The sequence below is a fragment of the Aphelocoma coerulescens genome, chromosome 4 (genome assembly GCF_041296385.1).
Source record: "Aphelocoma coerulescens isolate FSJ_1873_10779 chromosome 4, UR_Acoe_1.0, whole genome shotgun sequence".
Lineage (NCBI taxonomy): Eukaryota > Metazoa > Chordata > Aves > Passeriformes > Corvidae > Aphelocoma > Aphelocoma coerulescens.
In genome coordinates this window covers 26,163,870-26,184,549 of record NC_091017.1, presented here as the reverse complement: position 1 = coordinate 26,184,549, position 20,680 = coordinate 26,163,870, and the positions used below count along the sequence as shown (strand labels likewise).

The following is a 20,680-nucleotide window of genomic DNA, read 5'->3' as shown; positions in this document are numbered from 1 at the left end:
AAATTATCCCCCGTTATGGGATAGTCCACCGCATAGATTCAGATCGAGGTACTCATTTTACCTCCCAAATTGTACAACAATTGGCTCAGCAATTAGGAACAAATTGGAGATTACACACCCCGTGGCATCCACAGAGCTCTGGGAGAGTGGAACGGATGAACCAGACAATCAAGAACACCCTCACAAAATTAATGCTGGAAACAAAATGGACCTGGGTAAAATGCCTTCCGCTTGCTCTTCTTAGAATTAGGACACAGCCAAGATCTGATTTGGGTTGTTCACCATATGAGATGTTGTATGGATTACCCTACCTTGCTACACCACAAGAGTTGAATGTGAAAGAGTGTGGAAACACCAATGTACAACAATATGTACAGATAATTGCCAAAAATCTAGAGTTGCTAAGGGAAAGAGGTTTTCTACCACAAACTCCCCCACTTGATTTTAATATACATCACATCAATCCGGGTGACTGGGTGTTAATAAAATCCTGGAAAGAAAAGTCATTAACCCCATCCTGGGAAGGTCCATTTCAGGTCCAGTTAACCACTGAAACTGCTGTCCGGACATTTGAGAAGGGCTGGACGCATGTCAAGAGGGTGAAGGGTCCAGTAACAGCACCAACTGAAGAGAAGAAACCTCCAGACAAACCATCAAACTAAACACCCTGTTTGAAAGCTCCACTCAGCATCCCTCAGTCCAAGTTAATAAAACCCTGTACTCCCAGTTATACCTCAGTAATAAGTGCTAGCTACAAGTTGTTAATTAAGTTAAAAATATTTCGCTGTTAATTCTGTTCTTTGTTATTCCTTTTACAGATTCTGCCTTCACACAACCATATTGTCACATCAACTGTATAGTAAGGCTCCATTTGAAGCCAGCATTCTCTTTCAAAAACAGTCCAATCAGACTCCAAAATTACGGGCACAATAACTCTAATCTTTGACAAGGCCAACCCTAAAATAACCATGAGTTTCCAGAAGCCTGAGATCACTGAAGAACCATCTGAAGGTGAGAAGCCTAAAGAAAGGACGAAAGAAGCAAAGATGACAAGCCCCACCAGCAGAGGCAACCCAAATGCTGACAGCTTCTCTCGGGTATGCCTAAAGGGGAAAGTGAGCAACATCCTGCTACTGAGTGTCATCTGTCTCTGGGTCCTCTGGCCTCCCTTTACACAAGCAGCCGACAGGCGCTGTAACAGATGTTACAAGACTGTGTACCAGGCAGAAGGAGGCTCATTTCAAATTCGACACTTTTTCCGAGCACATACTTATGTTAATCCATCTTGTTACAACATAACAAGGTTGAGTATCTGCTCAGAAAAAGGTCACAAGTACTGGATTGGCAAAAACATTGGCACCCAAATACATAAGCAGAAGGGAGAGTGTCCCTCCCAAGACGATTGGCTCTGTTTCAATTTTAGATACATAACCAAGACAGAAGATTTGTTAAAAAGAAAGACCTATGACACTGACCTGATCCAAGAGGTGGTCATAGAAGAAAAGGAAAAACAAAAAGAAAACAATCCTTTGATGTCAAGGAAAAACTTGTTTATTGACCTGGCAGAAAGGATTGGACAACAGCTAAATTTAACAAATTGCTGGGTGTGCGGAGGAACTTTAGAATCGGAGAGTTGGCCTTGGCGGGGAGTCAGTCTTGGACCCCCCGATTTACTCCGACTGAGTAATCTCTCCCCCACAACCCGACATGACAGTGAAACCTGGCTGCTAAGCAATACTGTTATTGGAGAAGAATGCATCTGGAGGAAAGGAAGAAAATTTTTAGAAGAAGTTGGTGAGACAATATGCAAAAGGTACCTGGTAACTGATGGGCAAAAACACTGGTGGATACCTCAAGAACCAGATGTATTCTGGTCTGCAGAAAAGGTTAAAAACAAAAATTGCATTTTGAATCCTGTTAAAAAACTCTGGCAGTGCTGGGATCAAGGAAATCCATACTCTGTCCTGCCACAAATTTCCAAGTACTGGATTACAGCAGCAAGTATACAACCCCACTTCTGGGAAGCACTACAAGACCTCTACTGGATCTGTGGTAACCGAGCTTATTCCAACTTACCACCTCGCTGGAAAGGGAGCTGCACTCTTGGAGCCATTCAACCAAACTTCTTCCTACTTGCTGAAAACGCTGGAGCCCACCTTGGAATCTCCCTTTATGATGAACTTTTCCGTACTAAGAGACATGTAATAGGAGGGACCCAGAGATGGGGAGAAGAAGAGTGGCCAGCTGAGAGGATCCTAGAGACTTATGGACCTGCAACATGGGCACAGGATGGGAGCTGGGGGTACCGAACTCCCATCTACATGCTAAACCGGATCATCAGACTGCAAGCACTAATTGAGGTAATCACTAATGAGACCTCTCTTGCTCTTGAACTGCTTAACACACAGCAAGGGCAAACTCGAGCAGCCGTGTACCAAAATCGGCTGGCATTGGACTATTTACTAGCAGAAGAAGGTGGAGTATGTGGCAAGTTTAACACCTCAGACTGCTGCATCCATATTGATGATCACGGCGAAGCCATCACCAAGATTACCCAAAACATCAGGAAACTAGCCCACGTTCCAGTGCAGAAATGGCAGCCCTTGATCACTTCTGAATGGTGGGAAAATATTTTCCAAGGACAATGGTGGAAGAAAGCTTTAATTATTGTTGGACTTTCCCTTACAGGACTTATTTTTCTCCCTTGTTTAATCCCTTGTTTCATCCGTCTAATCACCACTGTCGTCCAAAGCATGCCACTGATCCAGGACCTTCAAGGACAACAGCAGCGTCCACCATTCGCTCAAAAGATTATGCATATCAATAATAGTAACAATAAGAAAACCAGAAAGGAGAGAAAAATTGCCCAGCAAGTGTGGGACACTTTCAAAGAGCTTGAATCTATCCCTGAAGAGCTATCCACCTCCACTTAAATGCAAAGACCAAAGATGCGAGCATAAGAGAAAAAGGGGGGACTTGTCATACATGAAATCCCTATTTGTGCTTGGTCTTTGCATATTAAGTGCTTTAATTAATTTTGAGCTTAACATTTTTAAATTGAATGTTAAAATTAACCCATCAGCCCAGGTACACAGATCAAGTTTTTATGGTCTTCCTGTGTTTACTGTATACTTTTACAAGTGTTTTAAGATGTGTTAGATGTATTTTTTTATGTTTTACTTGTATCTTGGTTTCAAGGCAGATTTAAAAAAAAACCCCAGTTGCAACAAACAGCCCAGCCCCCATAACCATACCCCCGTAAGCTCCATGACCCTTATCTCAACTAATATCACCCCTCTGACCAGGAAGAGCCATTGGTGGACAGAGATGGTCTGTCAAGGGGAAAACACCAATCGCCTTGAACCAGGGGGGTGGGCTGTGGGCGGACTGTGGGCGGAGCAAAAGCTATAAAAGGGAGCAAAACAGACACGCCTCTCTCAGTCTCCCTTCCTCTCCAGCTTGCTAAGGCAGTGCTGGAGAAACCTACCCCTTTCTAGGGGCTTTTAGAAATAGATTTCTTTTTGACCAGCCTAGACTGCAAGTTTTTTTTCTCTACCTGAGGTTCAGAGCTGCCTTAAGCCTAAAGTTCCTGAATCCCTGCGCTCCTGGGGCATACTTCCTAAGCCACTAGGATCCCAAATTTTTATATTTTGTTAGTTCTTGCAATTTTTCAATTTTTCTGTTTTAATAAATTGTTTTAATTTCTACAAAGAGTTGTCTCATTCCTCACACAGAAGACTTTGAGATTATATAATTTTGTAAAATATATACAGGACAAATACGGACCTACAAACTGTTCAAGCTAGCAACTTAGAAAGACCCTGTGTCAGTGTTGTGCATAGATCTTGATCAAAGGTTATGGTGAGTTTAATCTTGCCTTATTTTATCTGTCTAAAAACTATGCCAGCTGCACATAGTTGAAAGAGATGTATGTGTCCAGAGGGCTGTTTATCCCATCTGCCTTGAGCTGGAAGGGGCTGACCTGTGGCAGTCCATGGACTACTGAAGGATCCTATTTCAGGACTTCTAAAATTAGGTTCTGAATATGAAATGAAAGGAAAAGGAAAGACTCCATTTTCAGAGACACAGCTGAATTCAAGAGTATTATTTCAAATACCTACAATTAATGTGAAAAGAGTACAGGAAAAGAATGGTTTTCAATTAAGCCTGGACTTATGTAATGTTTTTAATGGTATTACACTAGGTAAAATGGAGCTTTAATATTCTCATTTTTTATAAATCTTCTTAAAAAGATGGAATTGCTAATGGCTTTGAGCTCTAAGGCACAACTGGTGTAGAATTGATGTAAAGTAAAAAAAACCTGAAAACTAAACTAGACTCAGTAAATTTTTCATGCATGTTTGTCAGTGAACTGCAACACCTGATGCAAGATAAGTGCCTCTTCTTGCATCTAACTTGAAAACTCGTCTTGGATAAAAATGCTCAGGATGCTGAATCGTCTCAGAAGTTTTACACTAATGTACAAATGCAGGACTTATGGCAGCCATTTCATGTTGGCTGTACAGGCAAATTTAGGGTGACTCTCCCTAGGGAGAATAAATGGTCTTCTACAATACAGCATTCTAGAAAATCTACCTGCAAAAATATTTATTTGAGATTCAACATAGCCCACAGAACTGCACATTTTGCTTGTCAGTGACAGTTATATTTCCTGAGAATATAAGATGAAGGGTTTAAATTGATGACTAAGAGATCAATACCATCAGGCATGAGGTTAAAGTATTGCCTGTCTTGAAAACAGACCTAACCTTTTCTGTAAGGGTTCTTGTGTATTACACTGAGAAACAGCAAGGGTATTGATCACCTTTTTAGGACTGATGAAAAACATCAAGGAATGAAAATTGTTCAGTTACAGAAAGGATAGTAAATAGAAAATTGGGTAAGGCTACTCCATACAGGTGTATGATGCGTGATAGAAGTATTGATACCTGAGTAATGACTTGACAATTTTGTTTTATGGCCCTTGCCTGGAGTAACTATTCTAGAGCAGGTGAAATGTATGAAAGGCCTTTTAATGGAAGCACACCAGTTCAATATTCAATGTAAAGTCTTGTAGGGATGTGCAGGTGACATAATATTTCCGGCATGGGTATAATCTTGGCACCTAAGCATAAGCTGATCCAATAAAGCGTGATTTATGACCAGACTGAGCTGTTTTGAGGTGAAAGGGTAGGATATGACTTACTTGGCTTGTAGGGGTATTGCCTGTTCTGCACTGAGTTTGCTGAAAGGCACCTGAGGCTGGAGAAGGGTCTGTGGTACTTGTCTGCATTAGGGCTTCCAAGGATACCCATTGTGGACAAAAATGAAAATTCAAGTGTTGCTACTAAACAGAGATGAGAAAACGTACCAGGCAAAGATGGATATTTGGGAGACACTTAACCTGGTCCATTTGAAACCCCTTTAACCTATTGCAATCGTGCTGGGGAAAGAGACCGTTTAATACCTAGAGGTGCTCTGAGATGGCAGTGCAGTGCACGATAGCATGAACCGAGGAAGCAGAAAAACTTGCATTCTCCATACGCTCCACATCTCTTCCAAAAGCTGCTGCTGTTCAACAGGAATGATGGCCTTAGAGCTGTTATCTGCTTCTTCAACTGAATGTACCTCAAGACAACCCACTGTGGTGCTAGGGCTTGGACATGGAAAATCCTGTGATGTTCTGAAACAATGTGGTGGGATGACATTGTCTTTGTCACTGCTTTCCACAACCCTCCAAATGCTGAGACTAATTGTTCTGCCTCACTCATCAAACCACAGATGTGGTTTTGGAACAATGGGACAAATCAGGAGCTGGTGCAGACCTTGTTTCCTGTTATGTTGAGTACATCTAAGCACAGACCGTGACATTTAAGAAGGTAAGAAATCTTTGGGGCTTACCTCATTATGGACCCAACCAAGGGAAATTTACCCCTGTGAGGGGGTATAGTTCCATAGTGGGCCATGAGGTTTCTCAACATGCATTGGGACTTTGACCTCTTTTTCTTTATATCTAGGATCCAGATGTCTTTAGGAGCAGAAGAATCTGACCCCCTAGATGAGACACTCTGTCAATGGAAATTCCCTTCCCTCTTCCAATTACTTGCAAGATAAGCAGTGTAGGTCAGTGAAGAGCAGTCTGCTGGCATGCTGCATGCTTAGGAACAGTAAGAGTGGGTGTTCCTGCTAATGTAGGATATGATACTGATTTTTTCTGTTTCCTATTCTGAGATGTAGTTTCAGGGTCTTATGTTTTTCCCCCTGCAGGTAGAACACCTAGATGCCGCTTTGTAGGAAAGGTTCGCCTTGCAACAGAGAAAGATGTCAAGTACCTCCCTCCCTTTCCTTTTCTTTCTCACTTTCTGATACTCTTATTTTTTTAACCTTGTATTGTATAATAGCCTGAAGTTGTGTTTCTTTCTTCACAGAAACTGTGGAATAAACTTTCTTAGCTCCTTACAGCTTGTGGTTGGACTCTGTTTGTGTTTACTCTCACCACCAAGTTCTGACTGCACACACTTCCAGCTGAAACTTTTGGACAAAACCATAGTCAAAAACATAGTCAAACTGTAGTCAAAACAGCATATGCTTCCTGCTGTATTTCTAATTTGACTTGTGAGCTGTGCACATTTTCAAGGGTTTTTAAAGCAGTCTTAGATTCAGACTGCTGAGGGTCAGGTGATGTTTTCCCCTGTGAAGCATTTGCTGACTTTACAGCCTGCAGTTTTCTGAGATGCTCCTCATGAGGGAGCCACCTCCCACTCTTTGCTGCCCATTCGGCAGCAATTGCCTTCCTGTCCTTCACCTGAACTTTTCCACACACCCTCTCTCTGCCATGGGGAATTTTTCAGATCCTTCTGTCGTGCTAGCCATAGCGAGGAGCAGTTTGCAGGGAAATGGTGAAGTGTGTGGCAGGGGAGCTGCAGTACATTGCAGGTGCTGGACCCACTGGCCCACATCAAACCTAGCTACTGGTTCCCAGTTAATGCTGTTCTCCAGCATCTGTAATACACCCCTCTTTCTTTTATTTCAGCATGGTAAAAACAGACATTTTTTTCCCTGTGTCTGCAGAGGTAGTTTTATACTTTTATAAAAGATAGGCTTCTGCAATCAGATTTTATGGAAAGCTTGCTTTAATTCTTTGCTCCAAACCTGAGTGACACTTACCAGCAATTTCTCAGCAGCAGATATTACAGTGAAATAACAGCACAATTAATTTCTTTCTTACAGACAATGTAATTTGAGATGCGGTACAACCTATTTTTTATGTGAAAGACTGTTTTTACATCCTTTTTCTTCCAGCTTTCCCAATAATGTCAGAGGGCTTTACCCAGGTCAAAGGCTTTCTGTACTCATAGTACTCAGTCTGTACTCTCTTTTATGTCATGATGTTCTGCAGTGTGTGTGTATTCTGAATACTATATTCAGATTCTGAATCAAATGTGGAGGGGCAGGGGAAGAGGGCCAGTTGTAGTGAGATTAATCCAATATCCTTCCACAATGGTGAGACAAAGAAATGTTTGTTTCAGAGCTTCAAAACTGACCTTATTGTAATCTGTAATTTCAGTTGATTGTACCCATTACTTATTCAGGTACATGGGCATCAGGATGCAACATTAATAGTTAGAAATGGATATATTTGTGAGGGAAAAATCAAAACAAATACTGCACAAGTGAAATTTTAATTAGGAATAAAACCCTGCATTTTCACTGCAGCACTATTTCTTTCCTGGCTATCTTTCAGCTTGGAACAGCCCTCAGTATCCATGTACTCAGTCTACCTTCCATGAACTCAAAACAAGTACGTTGAAGGATGAGGATTTATGAGTACAAAAGTTGTTTTTTTTTTCTTTTATGTCTTCCTTATCTTTATCCTTTTGAACCACGGCCTTGTTTTAGAGGAGAATGTGTGCAGGGTGTATCAGATCAGGCCCAGTGCTTACGCTGCCAATTTCTTTGAGTGGATCAGTGACCAAGGCTCTAGCAGAAGTGTTCAAAGGGTAGCCACATGGAGGCTGTGTGTATGAAAGACCTGTGCTGTATTGTAGTGGTTGCTGCAGCACTGACTCCTTTAGTACTGAGGCTAAGAAACCATCATCTGAGCCAGCTGTACCTGCTCGGACCTTGGATCTATGTAGCCTCAAATCCTGTCACTGAGGGTGGATCACATGAGGTGTGAAAGGAAGCGTGACAAACAGGAAAGGACTCCAATAGCCTGTCCTCCACCATAGTCTTTCAGCAGTCCGTGGCTTGGAGACATCCTGAATCAGACTTTGTATCCTTGGTGTTTCACAGATTTCAGTGGCTATTAATTCCACAAATTTGTCTGGTTTGCTGTGATATCTGCAGCCTCCTGCAGCAATGAACCTGATAGTTTGACTAGAGATCTGTCTGTTATATGACAGTAATAGTTAGAGACCTCATGATGCCTATGTCTTTGTTTTTGCAATCCAATTTCAGACAAAAATCAACAAACAGATGCAACACTGGAGTATGAGAGGGAGAATAAAAGGTGTAATGTGAGGCTTTGCATGTCAGCTAAAACTTCCACATCAGTATCTGACTTCATTTTCCAAATATTCTGCCTAAGGCCTCTTTCTCAAACTGTGCATCATTTCTTTCAGTTTTTGTAGAAGTGCGTGATATATGTGAGGTTGGCTTCTCACTGCCCTCTGCCAACCTATCTGAGCCCACAACTCCTCCTCCATCAGGAGAGGTGTCACAAGGCAGGACCACAGGTAAAGGGGGTCACGTAGCACTTGCAGCTGTGCAGTTGGTAGCACTTTAAATGCACCAAATACTTTCTTCCAGTTCCCTTCATCTCCCATTTTTCTGAGGCTGCACACTTACTTTTCAAGGTGGACAAATGTACAGTGAATTTTCAACCCATTATCAGAAAGTTATTGCCATACTATCCATCAAATTGGATCAGAATATCAGAACACCAACCAATACCTTTATTCAAGATGCTGAATACCTATATAGTGAGCAGCTGACAGTTCAGGTTTCTCCTGATACCTTCCATCTCCTGCTGCACAAAACTAGAGTTTGTGTATCATCTTTCTCTAAATGCATAATTCAGAATAAATAAAATCCCAGTTTTTCACTGACGATGTTGTGCAGCAATTTTGCTCTTGTTGGTATATTTTGTGGAACTGCACCCTTTCTCTTTCAATGATGGCCTCAAGTTGCACCAAGGTAGTTTAGATTAGATATTAGGGAAAAATTCTTCACAAAAAGGGATGTTGTTGAAACAGGCTGTCTAGGGCAGTGACAGAGTCATCATTCCTGGAAGTGTTCAAAAATGTGTAGATGTGGCACTTGAGGACATGGTTTAGTGGTGAACATGGTGATGTTGCTGGGTTGATGGTTGGACTTGATCTTAAAGGTCTTTTCCAAACTTAACAATTCTATGATTCTGTGACAGCCTTCAAAGGATCCAGGTAATCTATCTGGACTGGTTGAGCACCTCCAGTGCACCCTCTATTTTCTCAGTCACCAAAAACTTCAGTATGAAATAATTTCTTCAATCTATTAAAATGCCATCTGTTCTAACAAGCTACTGAACACAAGTATTTAGTTTTCATTTCCTTTCTGGGAAGCAAGGTTTAACCCATTTGTTTTGGTGGGTGATGGTTTGGGGGCAAGTTTGGGTTTTTTTCAGTCTTGGAACCTGTTTGTGTCAGTTAAGGCTGTTTTGAGATCAATATAAATGTCTTCTTACTTGCACCTAGTCTGAATGTTCTTCTTGGTTTGCTCTTTGAGTTGCATCTGGATATTTAGCAGAACATCAAACTGCTGAACCATTGAACTCCCAAACTGATCTGGACACGTCTCTGTGCAGTCTCCGGGCATACTGCAGCCCTGTATCTAAATCCATCCATTACCCTTTTATCTCTTGAACAGAGAGCATCTGTGACCACTTCTTCTCCAGTGTATAATCATTGTCTCATCGTCACTGAATTGTTGGCTGGCACTAATGATCACAGACCTTAGGACAAAAATATCTTCAGGCATATTTGCAACCATGGAGCAGCCATAACTTGGTTTCGTTTCACAAGTCTTGCAGGCTCCTGCCCTCTTGGAAGTGCAAAGCAACATAGAGCATCCCTGCCTGCATCCATTCCTCACCAGACATTGATATTATAGGGGGACACTGTTCACTGTTCCAGGGATAAAGTGTGTAGCACCAGGAAATCTGGATAGGGCGTGAGTGTCTGTGTGCTGCAGTCTCAGGGTGTGCAGAAAGGCAGAGTCACCCTCCCTGGCCTGGCTACCGCTGTGGGCAGGTACCACTCAAACACTCTGCCTTCTGCAGCCAACGCTGCTTGCCCATTTCATACTCTGATCCAAGGTCTAGTGGCATAAATGGGATGTAATCAGGGAGCTACGTTGACTCTGGAGCCTGCCCTTAGACATGTTATTCTCCTGGGGTGCTTCCATGTGAATCTGTCTGCAGAAAAAACAGCTGAGAGTGGAATTGATAGAAAAGTACTGATATTTATTACCACTATTGAGTATCTTCTGCATGGTAATATATTTCACAATTAATTTCTCCATCGCCTTCTTTTTTAAATAGTTTTGCCAACTTCTCTCTTTCATTCTCTATTTAATCTTCTATTTCTACATATTAAGCAAGGAAAGAAGAGACATGCAGAAGGGGAAAAGAACTAAAAAAGAAATGAGCGTTCTTGAAAATATCATTCCTTTGTTAGTATAAAACTGTGCAATATTTGAACTGGTTCACTTTATTTTAGCTTTTCAAAACAAGATTTTTATCTAACAAAAAATATGCCTTGTTAAGATGTTTCAGTTTTTTTCCTAGAAGAAACCTGTGATTCCCTTTTCTCTACCTGAAATGTGACATGATCAGAACTTCTGAAGCTCTATCTTAGCAACACTTCAAAATTACTTTAAAATATTTTTTTCCAAAATTGAACCCTTGGGAAGTGAACACAATTCCAGCACATTATTGTTGAACAGTTTTTAGCAGATACCAAGTCTTGTACTCATCTCCAAAAAGCTGGACTAAATTAAAGAGCCTTTTTTGCTGTGAAGAAAAGCTGTTGGAAAACTATTGATAAGTCTTTTCCATTCTCTTCAGGAGTGCAACTATTTAATTTGGCTGCTAATCATTTAAATGCCTAATCAGTGAATTTTTCTATAATCCTAACTTGTATTACAATTTGCAACCCCAGGCCCTTGATCATTTGTAGCTTTTTAACACATATTCACTTCTCCTGGAATGTAATACATCACTTCCTTGCCTCTCATGTGTGCATGAGGAATTAAATTGTCTCCTGCAGGTGAGCAGGGAGGCAGAAGGCAGTTTCCTGGAGGCATTTGGGTTTTCCCACCCTCATGCCTATCTCCATGTGGCTCTGGACAGTCTGTGAATGCCACTCCCTGTTCATCTCCATGTACAAATCTCTGACACAAAGTAATTCCACTGCCATTCCTGAGTCATGCCCTTGGAAACGGGACATCTGTAAACACGTCCTCATCTGGATTCTTATTTGCCTGCCTGTAACTGCTGGTAGTGCCTCTGCTTCTCCAGGGAAGGAGGATTGAGAACTGTGTGAAGTTCTTAAATATTCATCCTTCTGCTTTGGAGGAACTGAGCTGATGTCAGTGTTACTGGCAAAAATTAATTTTATAGTTCTATCTTCTTATTTTTATAGTTCAATGTTCTAATCATAGCTATAAATTAATTAAAGTCTTATTCCTCTTCAACCTTGGAAAATACATTGTGGTAGTAACCCACCATTTTTGAGCAAATCACAGGGGAGATAATCGATAAACTAGGAAGAGTACTAAAAATCTATCGTGTGAACAATTTTTGGCATTAAGTAAATCTGACAAGGAGACTGGCTGGTTTGTACAGTGGTCAGTGATGTGTTCCTGCTAGACTCATTGGTCCTTTTGTCTTTCCATGTTTATCTGATGCAAATATATTTTCTGCTTCTTAGGAGAGCACTCATCTCATGGGAAGAATAAAACTCGGCAACTCTTCACATCTCAGCAATAAATATGTAAGTTCATAGCCTTTGTTTTCCATCCCATAACATTAGTGATTGTCAGTCCCTTTAATACTTTTTAGTCTCAGTATTGTGCCACATAACTAAAAAAAAGGGTTAAAAATGCAAACCAAAAAGAGCAATGACTTAAGTTGGCAGCAGCCTCAAGGAAAAATGTCTTAAAGAAAGCTCAGCTTGAGCACACCATCGTGACCAGATTCACAGGCAAACTGAAGAAGCTTCCAGCTCCAGAGACAGACCTATATAGGCAAGAGCATGTGACTTTAACTGTTCAGCATTTCCTGGATGTAAATCCCTGAGTGAATTTTCTTTCTGTTTGTGTGAGAAAGAATAGATTTTTAAAGGCAGATACCTATTAAAAAAAAATATTTGGTACCCAGAAATTTTTTGCTCCTTTTTTTTTCCATGAAAAATCTGAATCTTTTTCACTTCATGAAAAAAGCCAGCACTTTGATTGAGGTAGTTTATTACCTCTTGAAATCCTTGGTGGTTAACATACACAGCAAGTGCTGGATGCTATTTTTATGTGTGAGAGGGCAGAGACCATCAGAGCACCTCTGAAACCCAGGTTTTGATGTGGGCACTGCATTGTCCTTCATGTATGAAGCTTTCTCAGGCACCACAATATCCACTTCCCATGGAGCTGCTTCTGTCGCTTGTGGAGAGCTGTGGTCCTTTGCTGAGGGAGAAGGAAGCAGCTGTGGGAAGGGTCCTATGTGACCAGGGTAGAGCAGGAGGTAGGGGAGAAGGATGCTCTGAGGAGCTGGGTGTCCCAGCATGTGTGGGATGGACCCAACAGAGGCTCTGGCAAAGCCCAGCCTCCCACCAGCACTGTAGGATGAAGCCCCTCTAGAATGGGTCCCATCACCCTCCACTGAGAAATACCTGGCTGACCAGAGATGTGAGGAACATCTTTGATGGTTTTGACCTATTCTCATTTCCTCTAGCATGCAGAGACCGAGCTTTCCTGATGCCAATAAAAAGGACAAAATTACCTCCTTTTTTCCTTGAATTAGAGCAGCAGAACGCAGTTTTGCCTACATTATTGAAAACCCAGAGGTGGTTCAGTATGTGTGGATGCAAGACAATGGCCTGGACAATGAATTTAATCCTTATTGTCTAACCCATATTGGATTTATTCTGTGTCTTCCATTTTAGCTTGCTCTTATGTTCCTGAACAACCTTACCTGGAATAATAATCCTGAGATACTCTTGTCATTTCAGATGTGAAGCAGCCTGTTTTATCACGATATCCAGGAACATCCCACCAAAGTTGCATTTCAATGGGAAATGTGGAGCAGCTGAAGCTTTTTACCATCAGGGCACTTGTGTTAATGGCCAGGTTTTGACTTCTAAATCTCAAGCATCTCCTTTCCCTTCTGGAAAGACGTAATTTTTTGATGGCTTAATTACTGGTATATCATATATATTTATTATTTTCACATATAGTAAAAGCAGGGAAACAGGTTGAAGAGAATGTAAAAAGAAGAAGGGTGAAGATAATGTAAAAATTAGGTGATGTTTGCATAGTAGCTACTAAAAATGTTTTCTGCACACAGAGGAAGGAATATGTCAGTATACTTTGTTGAACTTATGGTAGCTAGGGATCTTTTAATTGTATGTAGCAGAATACAAACAGGGCCTGACCCTTGAAACAGGACTGGGCAAACAGCCACTATGAAAATTAATTCAGTGTTTTCCATGAGACTCCTCACTGTAGCACATGCTTTGCTTGTCACAAATGTTTACAGGGTGGGATGCCCGGCTGAGATGCTGAAGTGTGTGCTTGTTTTCTGTGAAGGGAGGAATATACCTTGCACTGAGGCTCTTTTAAATTCTGTAAATTACTGAATATAATCCTTGTAATGTAGCAGGCAATAGTTGGTTTTCACCTGTTCCTTGGCTAATTGCATTATGTGTGCTACAAATATGACTCCCATATAGCCTGGGGCACACAGTGGGAATCAGCAAGGGAAGCAATTTCACAGATGAACCTTCGTCCCTGTGTTCTGAGTAATGCATTGGATTCCTGTGGGTTATTGAATAACTCTGGAAGTTTAGAGAGTGTTTCAAGTGCTAGTTACAGTAGCTCTTAATTTGTACAGAGCTGGCAGTTCCAAAATATCAAGTAGTGCTTCTATCTGCATGTACCCTACCTTTCTAGAACTATAAATGTTTGAAAGTTGTATTACTGTGAGCATCTGCTCAGTCTCAATCCACTGACTGGTAGCATTCCAAGAATTACTTTTTTTTAAATTGAACATTGAAAGAAGACAACTGTTGGTCTAAGTGTAGGACCACGATCCAGGATGATCATCTAAGTTTTGTTACCTATTGATGCAACACTTTTGAGGAACTTCTCTCTCCAATTTCCTTCTCTGAAATATTAAAACTTGCCCAGCATTATGGTAAGAGACTGAGCAGATTTATTAGTTCATGTCTATAGACAAATCTGAAAAGTGTTTTTTTCCCTGTGCTTGGCCATTGCTCTTACTTCCACTTTGTTGGATCTGACAATCTTCTGTCTTAGTGGCACCATGGAAGACTTTTGATGAAGCTTGATCAAAGATGGGGAACAAACAAGTGTCCATGCTTCAGCTGAACTTACGTGGTTCATTCAGGTATTCCTGGATCACTTGTGTTCTTCAGGAGCAGAGGAGTCTTGGATGCCTACTTTGGAAAGGTCAGGCCATCTGAAATATGCTAGTTGGCATCTACAACTATTCTGGTTCCTGATTGATGAAGTTTCCTTCAAAAAAAAAGCAGTCACTGTGGATTTTCATGTTGATTAAAAACCCAAGATATTTTGTGGTATGTTGTACAGTGAAAGGACAGTAGAAAAAAGCAGAGAAAGATTGTGAAATACCTGTTTGTGTTTTTGTGCAAAATACTTTCAGAAAATACCATGTTGCGTCAAGAAAAAAAAAATGTACTGCCTATTAAAATGTATTATCTTTATTAAGTAGCTATCCTTTTCTGTTTGCAGAAATGTAATCCGTTACCCGTGTCTAGCACAACTATTGTCCATTACTCCACATTCCTGTATCACAGAATGAGCTGGACCCTTTCTGACAAGCCTGGAGAGCAGGCATTAGATATTCTGGGCATGGTGGTGGCAGGAGCGCCATGAAACCTTGCAGAAGGCATGCTGGAGGTGGCAAGTGGAAACTCCTCCTCATTACAATCAGTGATGGGGAGAGAGCAGGCCTCTGCAAATCCTGATGCTGGAAAAGTGAAAAACACCAAAACAGGGAAGGTGTTTGGGCTCTTCATGATAAGGGGCATGGCAGACAACCAACTCATCAGAAGGCTGGGAAACATCTCTCAAAGGGACTGACTTGTGCTGAGTGTGTATCAAGTAAAAGAGGTGAGTTTAGTGGAGAGCGGAAATAAGAGCCTGAGATCCTCTTAACCCCTGAAATTACAAAACTTGTAGTAAAGGGAGACATATGAACTTCCATGCTTGTTAAAAATCACAAGGGAATTAATGTTGGTATGAAGGAGAGAAGACAGATTTGCTTGAAGGATATCTGTAAAGCACAGAAAGGATTTGAAAGAATATTTGGGGCACTTCTGCAGGGCTGGAGGTGCTGGAATTGGCTTTAATGGGAAGTGATGAACTGTCTGCAGAGAGAGCTCAGTATTTAAAGAAGTTACATGCAATGGATCAGGTAGATGAAAAAGAAATGAAAAATCAATTCAGGTTGTCTGGCTCAACAGCTCCACTGTAATACATGTCTAAAAGAGCCACTACAGTTTTTCTAGCCACTAGTATGGCAAAAAAAGCCCCAAAAGTTAAAGTTGGTTCTCCACTGTGAGTTTCGTCTGTATGAGAATACCAGGAAAATGGATCTATATTTGTAAAAGTCTTTTCACTAAAGTTTGGTTAAATCCTCTGTGGACAGTCCTATTTAAATTTTGTGTTCTTCAGCTTCTGTGTCCTAATTTGCTAAAGCAGTAAATGACATCCACTTCACTGTGGAATGAACATGCCCACAGAAATGTAATTGAACTGGATCTGCTTACAAATTAGTTCAGCTCGTGAGTTACTTGTTGAACAAGTTTGTAGGTCGAGTATATAATTCTGATCTACATGTTACAATCCAAGACTAAAGGACATATTTGGGTGGCAAAGACTTTGGGGTATCATTAATCACTGCCAGCAAAGTGTGCAGGGCTCAGTTTTGCCAGGAGAAAGTGTTTTCAGCACTGCTTATCTCAGGCTCAACTTGGGAAAGCAAGTCACTGTTTTCAAGCACAGAAAAGTTTCCCTGGGCTCTTCCCAGAGTCTAACCCTGCTCAGTAAAAAGCTTTGCAATATTTTGGGAGTGACCAGTTGCAGCATGCTGGGATTTCGGACCCAGCTCTAAACAAGACAAGTGGGCACTGAAGGAAAAGAACCAACCAAACAAAAAACCCCATGTGGCACAGTCTATTGACTATTGGCTTTCTACCCTAAGATGCTGTATCAAGTAACTTATCTGACTCACAGACAGAAAAATGCTTTTGTCATTATTTACAGGGAAAAGGTCTAGAAATGAGAAAAACAACATAGAAAAGTTGAAAATAATTATTTCTAAAAGGTAAATGCTGAAGAGGTAGGCATGAAATGCTTTTCAAGCACAAGCAGCTTATTAGCCTTCTAAGTACTTACATTTTATTCTCACACGTTTGGCCGAGGGCCTCATGTTGGCTGCTTGTGAATGGGCCAGTCTTCTGGGGTTTATTCTGCTTATTGGATCACAGGAATGATTCTGATCCTTGACACTCCATTGTTTGTGGACAGAATTATTTCACAGGCACTGCTCAGAAAGTTGTTTAAATGAAAAATATTCCTTGGCCTGTTTGTTGTGGGAAAGTTGTATGGCCTGCCAGCAAGGCTGTTGCAAGGGAAAGCAGTAGCCCTGTCAGGATACTTCACCTTCCATAAGCCCCAAAGGCACCTGTGGTTTTGGAATGACTCCACCCCACTGAAGAGGGGTGAACCATTTCACTGCATACCAGTGCACAGTAGACTTAGAGAAAGGCATAAAGCACATCAGTCTCACTGGCTCGGGACAGGGAGGCCATTGGCAGCATCTGTGACACTCCTTGGTTGTCAGCAGCCAGCAGATATGGCTTTTCTGCTGTGCCCTGTGGTGACAGCACTGCCTTCACAGCCGTCCCCTCAATTTCTGGGCAGAGTGCTGGCTATTGATTTGCTGTTGGATTTCTGCAGTGCTCCTGGGAGCTCACTCACCAGCACTGAGTGAGCCTGGCCTCAATGCTGTGCCCCGGCATGCTGGGCATCTCCAGCACGCTGCCTGCAGCAAAGCACTCTCCTCAGGACGCTTTGAACATACATCTCAGGACCTCTCTGGCACCATTAATTACGGCCCTCAATTTTTTCCAATTAGAACCCTATATGTAATAAAATAAAAGAGCTTAAAGATTGCTCTATTGATTTCCAGTTGAGGCAGCTTTTCCGTTTATGGCCAAGGACAATCTATAAAACACAGACTTTAATTAACCCTGGTGAGTGCAGCTGACATGAAATGTCAATACCCTCAAAATTTTCAGCATAGACAGCTGAAGGATCTTCTCAGCTCCCTCACATCCACTCTGCATGTTCCCTGGGTGGAGAGCCACAGTAGAGGCACTTCCCTATCAGGCTGCACTGGAACAAGGACAGAAACCTCTCTGCTACCACAAACATGTTTATTGCTGGCTGTGCTGGCCGTGCCTGTGGATGTGCCTCTGTCTTTGCTTCATCTTGAGGGCTGGACAAGACCTTAAAGGTCCCTTCCAACCCAAATCATTCTGTGATCTTCTCCCCCCATGGCTTTGCAGGTAGGCAAGACAAAGACCCACAAGTAGCCTGGTGGTGGCCTACAAGGGACACCCAGCAGGTCCTGCTGGGTCCTGGGGACCCTGTGCCATGGTGGGCAGCTCTGGGGCTGTTCTTCAGGCATCCACAGGTAACCCCTTCGTTCCACGGCTGTCACATTGTGGCCGCTGCGCTGTGCTGGGCCTGTTCCCTGGAACAATGTCCTGTAATTTAAAGGTGTTAAGCTGCATAGAGCTTAGTCTGTTATTTGAGGTCAAAGCTACTGAGGTGCCTCAATAGGGTAGCCTCATCAAGAGTTCTGATGCACTTCAGGACCTGCGTGGGTGGCAAAATTCCAAAGAGAGGAGCAGCAATCAGGACCTCTGGCTGGTCAAGAGTGAAACACAAACCTGCCTGTGGGAAACTGCCTCACTGCCTTGCATGGAGGGGCTTCTGTAGCAGCAATGTCAGCTTTTGGGGCCACATCATGGCACTCAAAGGAGCAGCACTAAACAGTGCAGCTACAGAACTCAATACCACAAAAAACCACGCTAAATAAAACTGGGAAGAAAGGTAGTGCTATGTGGGCAAGGAGCATTTCATCGGTTTCCATCTCTGCTTTCCACAGAGCATTTATTTTCTCCAGATTTGGTGCTTTCTGATAGAAAAGCAACTGTGTTACTGTGTTCTTTATTATTATTAACAACTTTCACCTTTCTCATGTCATCAGTAGGACACTTCCCTGGTCAGGGCTGCTGTTTTTCTAATGAATGTGGCTCATTTGTCTGTTTCCCTCCCTCCCCGCTCTGCTTTTTGTCTGCTTGCTCTTTGGGTAGTAATTTGATGTATTGAGCTCTCACCACCTCCGCTGCCCCCGGGGCTGAAGTTCTGACAATGCTAAACAGTTAAAATGCAATGCAATTAGAGGCAGTACAGAACAGCAGAGAATAAGCCAGCAAAAATTCAGTCGTGCATAACGCTGTGGAGACTGTGTGGCTGTCAGTCTCCAACTCCAGGAGATAATTTGGGCTTTTTAAGAAGCAATAATTGAGCCTTTTGCATATGCTGCGGTTATGAACTAGTCAAAAGTCTGTTTGCTCTGCACCCTGGAGTACCAGATGGATTGGATTGTCCCTGCAGGTCTTCGGGGGCTGCCAGCTTCATACTTCAAGACTTTTCTAGCTCCTGTACTTGTAAGTTGTTCTTCTGACAACTCTTATGCATACAAGCACCTTGTCTGAATTTAGCTGGCAAAGTGAGGAAGGAAGGGTGAGGAAGAGCATACCAAACTAAATCCACATAGCTTGGGGAGTTCAGAGCCAGAGCTGAACTCTGCTGCCACATCATCCAAAGAAAAGCTGCATGTGAGAGAGAAAACCACCTCAGACCTTCAGCCCTCAGAGTATGGTAAGTGCTGTGTGCTGCAGGTCAGGCTGCAGCTGTCCCATGCCAGCCAAGCTGGTCACACTCGGAATCTTTCAGTCCTATTTTCACAAATCCCACGTGCGCATTTCCAAAGAAGACTCGGTACTAGGAAGCTCAACAAAGAGCTGCTACTAGAAAAAAAGTAATCGGAGGGAGACTTTTCCCTTGGGATTTAGCAGCTGACCTCAGTGGAGCACACACCTGATGGAAAGAGCAGAGAGCAGCAGCTGCTCTGCTGATGATCGGGGATGATTGGAGTTGCAGGTGAAATCCCGAAGGTGAGTTACAGAAATGTCTAAATGCCCCCCCCCCCCCCCTCAGTCAGAGCCCCTGCTTATGGAATGGGGAGCAGGAGGCAGGATGGGAGGAAAAGCACCTACTGGGTACAAACCCCTTATCAGCCCCAGGCTTGCTGGGCTTGCTTACCACACTCTCCCTAGGTCGCTTCCTCACATCCCCAAACCTGTGGGCATTCGTTGCAGAGAGGGATAGAAAAGACTTAATCCTACTGCACTATAGTTTTAGTTCTGCTCAGTGCTCGGCATGAAGGGCCTGGCCTAAACCTCTGGAAGATGGAGATAAAAGGGGCCAGGATATGAACCAGATTGCACTTTCATGCTGCTTAAGCCAGGTGCTTTTAGGAGCCATGGCAAGCTGTCACACACCTGTGCCAGACTGTGCATGGCCAAGGGGCTGGGAGAGACACCAGGGGCCCACTCCACAGGGAAGCTGGCCCTGAGGCACTTGTGTTCCCCATCACCCCAATAATTTCTTTCAGGTGCCACTACTGTGTATTAACTGGGAAGATTTTGCCTCCCATCTCACCCTCCCTCTCTCCCAGGTAGGTTTCTTATTGTTGGGTCTGCTTTGCACCCTCCTAAATGCTTCTCTTGGCAGAGGATGGAGGCTTTGGGGCATCTTCCATCCTCCAAAAACCTGGACATATTTGGGTCCCCTTCAGTTGCCCAAGCTTGGCTGCCAGCTTAGGAGCAGGAAGGCTGAGCAGTGGGAGGAGGGGTTTGCTGGGGGTCTGTGCAGTAGTTCAGTACATTTCAGTTCCTAGTGCTTGGCACGGGATGATGATGGGTCTCAGTGAGGGGGAAAATTGTTACTGTCCTGTTGCCGCATTCCTTCCCTTTGGAGAGGTGCTGCTTTCATCTGCTCCCTCAGGCAGGCCTCTTCTAAAAAACCAGTGTTACAAAGGACAAAACATCCACCCCTCTCCAGGCTGTGCCTGCTGCCCTCACACAGCCATGAAGGTGTCTGCACACTGAGAAGAGCCCCCTCCACACGGCCAGCATCAAGCTCTTTACCTAAAAACATACGGTTCAAAACTCCATTTTAAGATTGGTGTTCAAGGTGGGTACCCAACTCCCTGTTCCCAGTGCCCAGCTTCAAAACCTGTACATGA

General features: G+C 42.8%; 1 long non-coding RNA gene across 1 annotated transcript; it reads left to right on the top strand.

The window, feature by feature from the left end:
• Positions 1-5,087: 5,087 nt before the first annotated feature.
• On the top strand, positions 5,088-6,426 carry LOC138108987 (uncharacterized). The gene is made up of 3 exons (XR_011150182.1): positions 5,088-5,879; positions 6,018-6,123; positions 6,268-6,426. It is a non-coding gene; the product is annotated as an uncharacterized lncRNA (long non-coding RNA).
• Positions 6,427-20,680: the final 14,254 nt, after the last annotated feature.